Source organism: Gymnodraco acuticeps, unplaced genomic scaffold (genome assembly GCF_902827175.1).
Source record: "Gymnodraco acuticeps unplaced genomic scaffold, fGymAcu1.1, whole genome shotgun sequence".
Classification (NCBI taxonomy): domain Eukaryota; kingdom Metazoa; phylum Chordata; class Actinopteri; order Perciformes; family Bathydraconidae; genus Gymnodraco; species Gymnodraco acuticeps.
The window spans coordinates 565,597-575,608 of record NW_022990217.1 but is presented as its reverse complement, the minus strand read 5'-3'; the positions used below and the strand labels follow the sequence as shown (position 1 = coordinate 575,608).

General features: G+C 38.8%; 1 long non-coding RNA gene across 1 annotated transcript; it reads right to left on the bottom strand.

Annotated features, from left to right (window-relative positions):
* Positions 1 to 9,352: 9,352 nt before the first annotated feature.
* On the bottom strand, positions 9,353 to 9,794 carry LOC117547752. Its single transcript, XR_004569230.1, has 3 exons — positions 9,657 to 9,794; positions 9,528 to 9,572; positions 9,353 to 9,411 (listed from the first exon to the last, which is right to left on the bottom strand). It is a non-coding gene; the product is annotated as an uncharacterized LOC117547752 (long non-coding RNA).
* Positions 9,795 to 10,012: the final 218 nt, after the last annotated feature.

The following is a 10,012-nucleotide window of genomic DNA, read 5'->3' as shown; positions in this document are numbered from 1 at the left end:
TATTTATCCAGGTAAAATCCCATTGAGATCAAATGATCTCTTTTTCAAGGGAGACCTGCAGCAGTAGGTTCCACAAGAAGACATCAAAACATAAACAACAGAACAACAAAAGGACATCATACAGCAAAATGTACAGGGATTACAATTTACATATTTAACACAAGTACAAGATACCAACAGCATCTGATTTTGTAGCATCCAACCGAGCTTTAAAAACATGTAGTGGTACTAGCTTGGTAATTTTCCATTCTTTTTGCAGACTGTTCCATGTTTAGTGGAGCTGCACATCTAAAAGCTTTCTTCCCTAAGACAGTCCTAGCACTTGGCACATTTAATAAAACCACAGCATGCGATCTCAGGCAATAAGTACTTTCAATTCGCCGAGAGATCAGGGGAGCAGATATAAGATGGTAGTTTATCCAACATGGCTTTGTAAATGAAAAAAGTACCAGTGACTGAGCCTCCGTACAGTAAGTGATGGCAAAACCGCCTTGGTATACAGGGTACAGTGATGCGTAAGTGCTTTACAATTTGTCAAAAATCTCAGTGCACTGTGATACGCAGCATCTAACTTGCTCAGGTAATTGGCAGGTGCATTCATATATAACAATCACCATAGTCCAGCACAGGTAAAAAAGGTCACAGTGACTAGCCTTTTCCTGGCCTCAAGCGAGAACAGGACTTGTTTCTAAAAAAGAAACCTAGCCTAACCCTCAGCTTTTTAAGCAGGTTATTGACATTAAGTTTAAAAGTGAGACAGTCATCAAGCCAGATACCCAAGTATTTGTAACAGGTAACCACTTCAAGTTGTATTCCTTGCGTAGTTACAATATCCAAAGCAGTCTCTGGTGTATTTTAGCTTTAGCTTTAGGAAAAGAGCATTACCTTGGTTTTATCCACATTTAAAAGAAGCTTAAGCTCAGAGAGCTGAGCCTGAATATGTTAAAAACAGCCTGTAATTTAACAACAGCCTCGTTAATCGAGGGACCTGCACAGTACATCACGGTATCGTCCGCATAAAAATGTAAGGATTGCTCCTTCGACATTTTCACCTAAACTATTAATATAGATTAAAGAATAATAGCGGACCTAAAACTGAACCTTGTGGTACACCATTAGTGATGTTTAACCACTCAGAAGACAACCCATCAAAGTGAACACATTGGGATCTTTCAGAGAGGTAGTTTACAAACCACCCTACTGCATGGCTGGACATGCCTATACTGACCAGCCTTTGCTTCAAAATGCGATGATCGACGGTATCAAAAGCTTTGGATAGGTCAACAAATAGAGCTGCACAACTCTGCTTATTATCTAAAATACTCGTAATATCATTTACCACTTTCATTGTGGCAGTGATGGTGCTATGTTGCTTTCTGAAGCCTGACTGATGTTTAGACAGGATGTCATTGTTACATAAAAACTCCTTTACCTGTTCACTCACTAGGCGTTCAAGAACCTTAGCCAGAACTGACAATTTAGAGATGGGTCTATAATTGTTTAATAAGGTGGCCTCCCCTCCTTTAGTAGTGGCAGGACATAAGCTGACTTCCATACTTTGGGATTTTGTTCGTGCTGAGGGAGAGGTTAAAAAGAGTAGTAAGAGGTGGAAGCAATAAAATCTCAGCTATCTTTAAAAAGAAAGGTTCTACGTTGTCCGGACCAGCCGGCTTTTTAGGATCTAGCTTGGTTAAGACTTCACGAACAACATCAACAGTAAAAGGAGTAAAACTGAAGGGTGTTTTCCAGACCACATTGTTCTGAGTCACAGACTGTGGTGTTCACAGAAGCAGAATTAGAAACAGAATGAAACAGAGAGGCCACAGGACACAAAATGCTCATTAAAACAATTTAGTATGGTGGTCCTATCCGATATAGTGCCAGATGCTGTGGTAAGGCACGGAGGTAGCTCATTACGGATATCACCGGTGGATATCGATTTTATGATTCAACAGTAAAATTTACTGGCGTTCATTTAACATAAAGCCTTTTTTTCATTATTTTAAAAGTGTGGATTATTGTACATCCATGTTTGCAATGCTTGCAGAATTGTTTATTTTGTTGGATTACACTGGATTGCACATCTCCAAGATCTGTGAATCATTTGAATCTCTGTGATTTTGTAGTTTCACAATTCTAAGAGATCAAAGATGTATTAGTTATTTATGTGGTCATTTTTACACTTTATATACATCTTAATACATCCTTTAACAATTTCATGTGTACTTCTATATACAGTACGTCAGTAAACATCAAAGTTGAGTGAATGGGGGAATTACCTGCATGTTCTTCACCTGTGTTTGTAGACCATGGTCTGACTTTTCCTTCACTCTCCTGTGCTTGGAAACCTAAAAAAGGTACAACAAATAAAGCTTATTTTTTCATTTTGAGTAGCCTACTTTTATTTTCAAAGACGTAACACATTGTGTTATTGCTTATTCATTGCAGATCAGTTGCAATTATAAAGAACAAACTACTGTTTGAATGAAGCAAAACCAATGTCCTTATTTAAAACCGCTGCGCTAACTGCCAATATTTGTCACAAGTTTGCTTAGAGAAATATTATTAATATGTATAATGTGACCAAAGAGGGTGTGTCCTACTGTCTAGTGTAGCAATACAATTCTGATTTAGTCCGATTGAAGCATATCAATTAAAAAGTGTTTGCAGTAGCTATACGGTAAACACTGATGATATAACATTTAGTATTGCTACTTTTACTCAAGTACAAAAAGTACTTCTTTACAACACTGATAATGTCTCAGTTATCGGCAATCAAGCTTTGTTGGTCAAAGATCTTACAATGTTTATTTTCTAAGAACCACAAATGTGAATGCGTTCCATTGTCTGGCAGTGGAGCTTTTATCTATACATCGAGGTGTTAAAACCCCAACTCCCTGCTCAAAACAACAGTCAGAAAGCACAATTTGGTTCCCTGTGTGCACAAAGTGTAAGCAGAGTTCAACAGTCACCAAGTTCAAAGTTTCAATAGTCAATTAAATAATTAACTTAAACAAACAAAAACATCTTAAAGGGGCAGCTGTCAGTGAAGTTTATCACAGGCATTACCTGTTAAGCCTGGATTGCCCCCGTCCGCCAGTGGCAAACCATCAGGCCTTCAAGGTATTCAGAGAATACCCTGGAACACTCAGATAAAACAAACAAAAAATTGATTTAATTATATAAATAAAATGTATATAAAATGAATGAATGAGAATCGTATCTGTGTTGTTGATCAGTAATATTACAGTGTTACGTTGATTTGTTTGTCCTTCTCGGACCATGCACTACGCATTTCAGTGGGTTTGTGTTAGAAGAGAAAGCAACCAATCAGATCTTGTTCTGGGTCTCTGGGTAGAATATCCTTCAACCAAGGTATTCTACATCCTTGATAGAATGCCCTGGCCGTTGCACTGAATGAGAGCGTACGTTTGGACTGACAGTTTGATCAACCAATCATATATTGATTTGTAGCCAATGGGCGCATCATTTCAGAGTTTACCTCGGTTCCAGGGTATTCTAGAAGGCCCGCTAGTTAACTGGAGAGAGACAGAGGATCTAGATGAATGCGACGAAGCAATTCATGCTGTTTTATTGTTTTTAACGTTGAAATGACAAGTGCAACAGGTGAAGATGAAGTTGTTGCAGACTTGTTGTGAGTACCCTTTTCAAGACGACAGTTCAGTGAAAAGACGGACATTATAACCGTGTGTGTCTACAGAAGGTCCAGTTGCGATAGATACGGTTCGCCACTGCCGCCCGCATACTTCTGCACAATCAAGATATCAGATTAAAGCTGAGATTCCACCAATTCTAGAAGTATTAGTATCATCACTGTGCGATCAAAACTCGCAGTAGGAGAAGCAAACCCAGACATCACACGACATAGCTTTACGGAGCAAAAACGGCAAATAGTCTTACCTTTGCTGTTTTTCTGATCAAAAGTTGTGTTCAATGGCATTAAAACAATAAAAACGCTGCTGAAGGTTAATCCATAGGTTAATCCAATGTGTCTGTGTCACCTTGAAATTATTACTGATAATCCATCGTCATATTGATGGCAAAAACTGAGTTTTCATATATAGCTGCTATGATAGCTAGTGTATGACAGCTTCCGGTTTTTGGTATTCTGGCTGCGCATCACTCTATTCACCAATGGGTAATGTTTAGATGGATTTTAGGAACTTCCCCTTGATTATATTGGCTCTAATGATTAAAAAGAGGTGTCAATCATCAAAATCGACTGATGGGTTCCAGAGATATGGAAAATACACCCAAATGACCCCAGATGTGAGTTTTTTTTTCTAAATCTCTCTATAAAGATAAAATGTCATTGTTTTGCATCAATCTTGATACAGGGTACTTATTATATGTGATATAAATGTTAACTATGTTCAATTTGAATTTACTCTCAAATAAAAAATAAAATATTGATTCTGACTTATCTACATCCAACTCACAGGTTTATTATTGCTTTGAGAAAAACGATTATTAATGTACCCCTTTTAGAAGGGAAGATATAGTCATTTGTTCTGGGAATGTCATTTTTCGAGCCTGAGGCCTGAAAAACAGGCTCAGGGGTTAACATGTTAAGAAAGATGCTGCAGTGATTTGGAGTCATTGGGTCACATAACGAGCAAATAAAAAATAGAAGGATTTTCAATACAGAAACGACTTAACGTGCTAAACAATAACCATACGTCATAGGTCCTGGATGGATATCCTCGTGGATTCATCTTCCTATTATACACACATGCATTTCCAAACATTTGGACTACCTATGTTGCAAATGTATTATCTTTTCAATTTACACACGGCATCTATTGCACGTCTGTCCGTCCTGGGAGAGGGATCCCTCCTCTGTTGCTCTCCCTGAGGTTTCTCCCATTTTTCCCTTTAAACTGTGGGTTTTCTTCGGAAGTTTTTCCTTGTACGATGTGAGGGTCTAAGGACAGAGGGTGTCGTATTGTCATACTGATATTCTGTACAAACTGTGAAGTCCAGAGACAAATGTACATGTGTGATATTGGAATATATAAATAACATTGATTGATTGATTGATTGATACAAAAAAACCGTAAAACATAAAAACATGTGTCCTACTTGTTATACAGTTCTGCATCAATACTGGGCCATCAGGTCAAACCATATGGAAGCTTTTGAAAAAATCCACATGTTTCAATGAAAGAAATGTTGATATATTATAATAACGTTAAAAAATTGTTTTAAGATTGGTCTAATAAACAGATGTGTGTCCCAATTATTGTGAATGAATACAATTAGGGCTGCAACAAAAGACTAATTTGATAATCGATTAATCTATCGATTAATGAAACGATGAATCGGCTATTCGGATTATGCCTTGCACAATTTCTCAAACGCTCTTATTTAGCCATCAACTTTTAGATTTAGCTTGAGGTTGTTTTTAGGCATGTGGAAACTAACAATGAAGAAAATAAAGATGATTACTTGATTCAAAAATACATATTTTATTAAACTTTCTGCTGAAAGATAAATACAAAATCTGTCCTTCAACATTTAAACCAAGGAAAGATCAGATAAAAGATAACCTTTTTCACATTGTCAAGTAGGGATGGGTATCGTTCAGTAGCATGGCGTGGGGGAAAAAATAGGGGAAGCCAATAATACGTCCTTTCTTTTGGGTCGGGGGTGTGGTGGTCAATGTGATAACGTAACCAGATGAGTGCTTACAGCACCTGGTATCATTTGACACACATTTGTATCATACAGATGCAGGACTTACACACGCCTGTTATCTAACCGACAGGTCCGCACGCACTCTCCAGCCGAAACTCTAATAAGCATTCATTCCAGGGGCGGATCTACCGGGGTGGCATGTTGGCACCTTTGTTTTGAAAGAAAAGTTGTGGCTCATCGGACATTTATGAGACAAAGTCTCTAATGTCCGAGTGCAAGTGAATGCAGCACAAGATGCACGTCATGTAACCCCTCCCCCGGTCCTGGCGCGAGAGTTGAAATATTATTGGTGGCGAATTCACTTGAACGGGGGGACGGCGCAAAACAAGAAGCCTTTCGGACCCAAGCACTGAAGGAATGAGGTAGTTGCGGTCTACAATGACAGAGAAGAGAATGTCAAGTTTGGCTGTACTCAGCATTGAATCAAAACGCACTACAGCTGTTGATCTTAATAAGTTTGTGAGGCGTTTTGCTGAACAAAATAGTAATCGCCGCATTCAGCTGTAATAGACATGCCAACTTGATGCTCTGCTCACGGATGACTCGATGAGAATAACAAATTGTTAAGATGATGACCTTGTATGCGTGTATATATTTTTTTCTTTGAGGGGGTCTGCCCCCAAAAAACTGTTTTAAGTCCTGAGAAAGTAAAATAAGACGGTGTGTAAAACTACACTGCCCAGCCAACAGAAAGTAACCATTTTGATGTAACTAGGCCAGTAGGTAAGGACCAGTGGCAGCGCTAGGGGTGGGTACTTGGGCTCAAGCCCCGGATGTTTTCTGAAAAGCCCCGGATGTTTCACTTAAAAAAAAAAAAAAAAAATTCAAATAATTTTTTGAAAACGTCTCGGGAGTAATGTGCAGTACCGGAGTCCACCAGAGAGGCAGCCACTGTGGGACATTAGCCTGCGTAGCCTGCCCTGAAGAAGAAGTGATCCTTCCTAGTGCCTGTGTCAGTACCAGATATGTTCGGCCTACCAAATATGTTCGGGTGTATTTCCGTCGCATCCGTCATCCGTCATATCCGTCATATACTCACCTCCCTCTGCTCCCAGCGCTATGCTGCCACACACCGGCCGTCTGCGGAACTGCAGCCGGAGGAACTCGGTACAGCTTGTTATGTGTGTGTACTTAATTATTTACAATTAAAAAATATATATATTCTGCGTTACTTTAGCCAACACTTTTATAATATATAAGCCTGATCATGTCGTTGAAAGCAAGTACAGATGTTCTCCTCTTTTCCACAGTTCTGTGTGAACTTCATCTAAGGTAGATGCTTTGCTTCTGCACCAGTTTAGCAGAAGTCTGTTTGTAAGACTGGTTTTGTTGCAGTCTGTTCATGCTATGTGTTTCTTGCGTAAGACTATATACACACGGAACACATTATTACAGGGCTGTACCCAGTTGTGCTCATAAAACATTTTTGAAGCTTATTTTTTTTTAAATTAAGCCGTTTCCATGTTATAACAGCATCTCGTTAATCAATATCGGAAACAATAATTGTCTTTTTGGTTATTTAAATGTAATTTATGGTGCTATTAGAGTGCTTATAGACTGACCCGTTAATACAGATGCCCCCCCCCCCCCCCCCCCCCCTTTGTGTGCGGTGAGCTGGAGAGAAGCAGTCTATTTATTTTGGTGAAAAAAAAACCCCTAACATATATGGATTGATCAGAATTGTGTTGGATCAAAACATATTGTACATTTTGAGAATTCTTACATCTATTACAATACATTTTGAGCTTTGGACAATGTTTGGATCAAACGAGCCAGAAAACAACCTTAAGCAGCCACCACTGGAATATATTGCAGTAATATCAATACTACTAGTAGCCTTATATTAGTGTAGCCTAATATTGATCGCAAATATTTAGAATAATCTGGTTCTGCCTGCCTGCCTCATCGCACTATGCCCTGCTGCATTACCATGTATAGTATTTACATTCATAATGATCCTTTTTTGTTGGCCGAGCTTTAGAGGCTTTAAGAGACGAACTGTCAATGATGCCAACTTGGCGACCTACAAACTAGATATAGCAATCTTGGAGCTATTGCGGCTAGCTACTTTCATTGGAAAGAGTCTCTAATTTTTTGTATGTATATATTTCATATATCCATCCCAAGCTTACCTACCCAACTGAATGAATTCACCATTCAAGTAATAGAAAGACAGCACAGCATTCAAGTGTTATTGAGAATTTGAACTTCAACGTTAATGGAAAAAGCTCCAAACTTTTCTCTACAGCCCTTAGTATCAAGAAATCCTTCTAGTTCCTTTTACATGTGGATAGGAAAACAGCACAGTTGTTCAGAATATAGAGGAAGCCATCAGGGAAGCAGCATGACCCAAGGCAGGACTGCAGAGACAGGTTCAGCCACGACCCGAAGTCCACGACCCGAAGTCCACGACCCGAAGTCCACGACGGGCAGCGTCCGGGAAACCAAACTTGAAGGTAAGATATCAAATGATGATCTTCATTAATTGCAGTGACAATTTAGTCTATTCTGACATTTGTTTGTGTGAGTTAATCTTTACCTATGATATCTGGTTGCAGAAGGGACTGCAAGACCTGGATGTTGGTCATCAGAGTAGATGCCCTGCAATTCTCCTCTTTTACCTTTCCCAACAATCCTATGAATAGAAAAAGAAAATATTGAATTGAATCACACTAGGACCACAACACTAATATGTAATGACACATAAACATTATTATCCAGAATAAGAAGTCTACCTGGTTTGCAGTTTTTGTAAGGCTCCAAGCATCCACGGCAAGGTGTCAATGGTGTACATGACGTTGAAATCCTGCTTGTATGAAGCAGAGAACAAACTCCATGTAGCAACACCTGTGTAAAACAAGCATTTCAATAGAGCCATTAAAAATATGCATAGACACCACAGCTGTCGTATACTGCTGCACCTTCACTGAATCACTTACTCTCAAGCCAGCGAAAGTGGGCCCCTCTTCTGAAAGACACAGTGGACATGTGTCTCTGAAGGTGGTACACACTAGAGTGAGTGATGAGTACGCTTTGTCACCTTCCTGGAGAACCACTTCCATCAGAAGGTCCGAGAGAAGACAGTTTGGCATCTGTGAAGTATTGGTCACTAGATCAAACATATTTAACAACACATTGACTAGACTGTTGCCAGCACAATCGAAATACCACCAAGATTCTTTGGGCTTCAGGTAGCAAAAAGACACATTTTTAATATTAATGTTGAATATATCACACACATTTTTCTTATGTTTTTGTTATTCCTCTCCTTGAGGTAAAAAACAGCTATCAATAGTTAAAAAAGCAGTGAGACATAATAGTTGGAAATTCTGCCGTGATCACAGGTCGTTTTTTAAACAAAAAAGTTACTGCTTCACTGAAAAGATATTACCTCCAATAAGAAGCACATGTCGGACTTTTGAAACTGGACCTTTGAAGGAAAATATAAGGTGTGGGTCATGTGATTGTTTAATTACATGTGTATACAATTATCAATATGTATGCATGTGTTAAATAATCTGGATCTGTCCGTGGCTATATACAAAAATCACATAATATCAGGATGAAAATGTAAATCAGTGTCAAAAGAACTGTTGTCTATAAAGTAACATTTAAAATGTAGATTTACCCTTCAATCTGGTACCGTTCCATGAGCATAATGCACCACCATTTCCGGATCTGTGCTATGTCCCGCTAAAAAGAAAATGTAACAATAATAAAGTTGAAAATGATGGAAACCTCATCATTTGTCTACTCAATGTTAGCCCCCTCTTCCCCCTGAAATACTAACTCAGAGGATAAATACTGACCTCGGTAAACCAAAGTAGAGCATCTGTGCTGAAGTTGAGTGCATACTGTGAAAGGATAAAGATCTGTTAAGTTATGAGTTTCAAAAACTAACAAAACCCCTTAAAAAAAGTGTCAAGGGAGGAATTTACCATCAGTATGAAGACACCACAGTCATTGCCCGTGGTTTGGTGAGGCTAACCCTGTAAGAATTTGGAATATAACAGTGATGTTCATGGTCAAATGGAAAATAAAGACATGTGAAAGCAGGTGTATGAGATGGTGGAGAAATGTACCTTGACGTCTCTGCCGCAACTTTACTGTCCACTGACCTGCAATGCGGTGCGCTAGGTCACTGTCAAAAGAAATGATAAGACATGGGAATTGATTTGGTGAAGGAACGCTATACACAATATAATTCATGTTTTTGGATTTCCTTACATTGAACTATTGCATGCCTTAAAAGAGGAAAGTTATGAAAGCCACTGAACGGGGCTAAAATAAAACA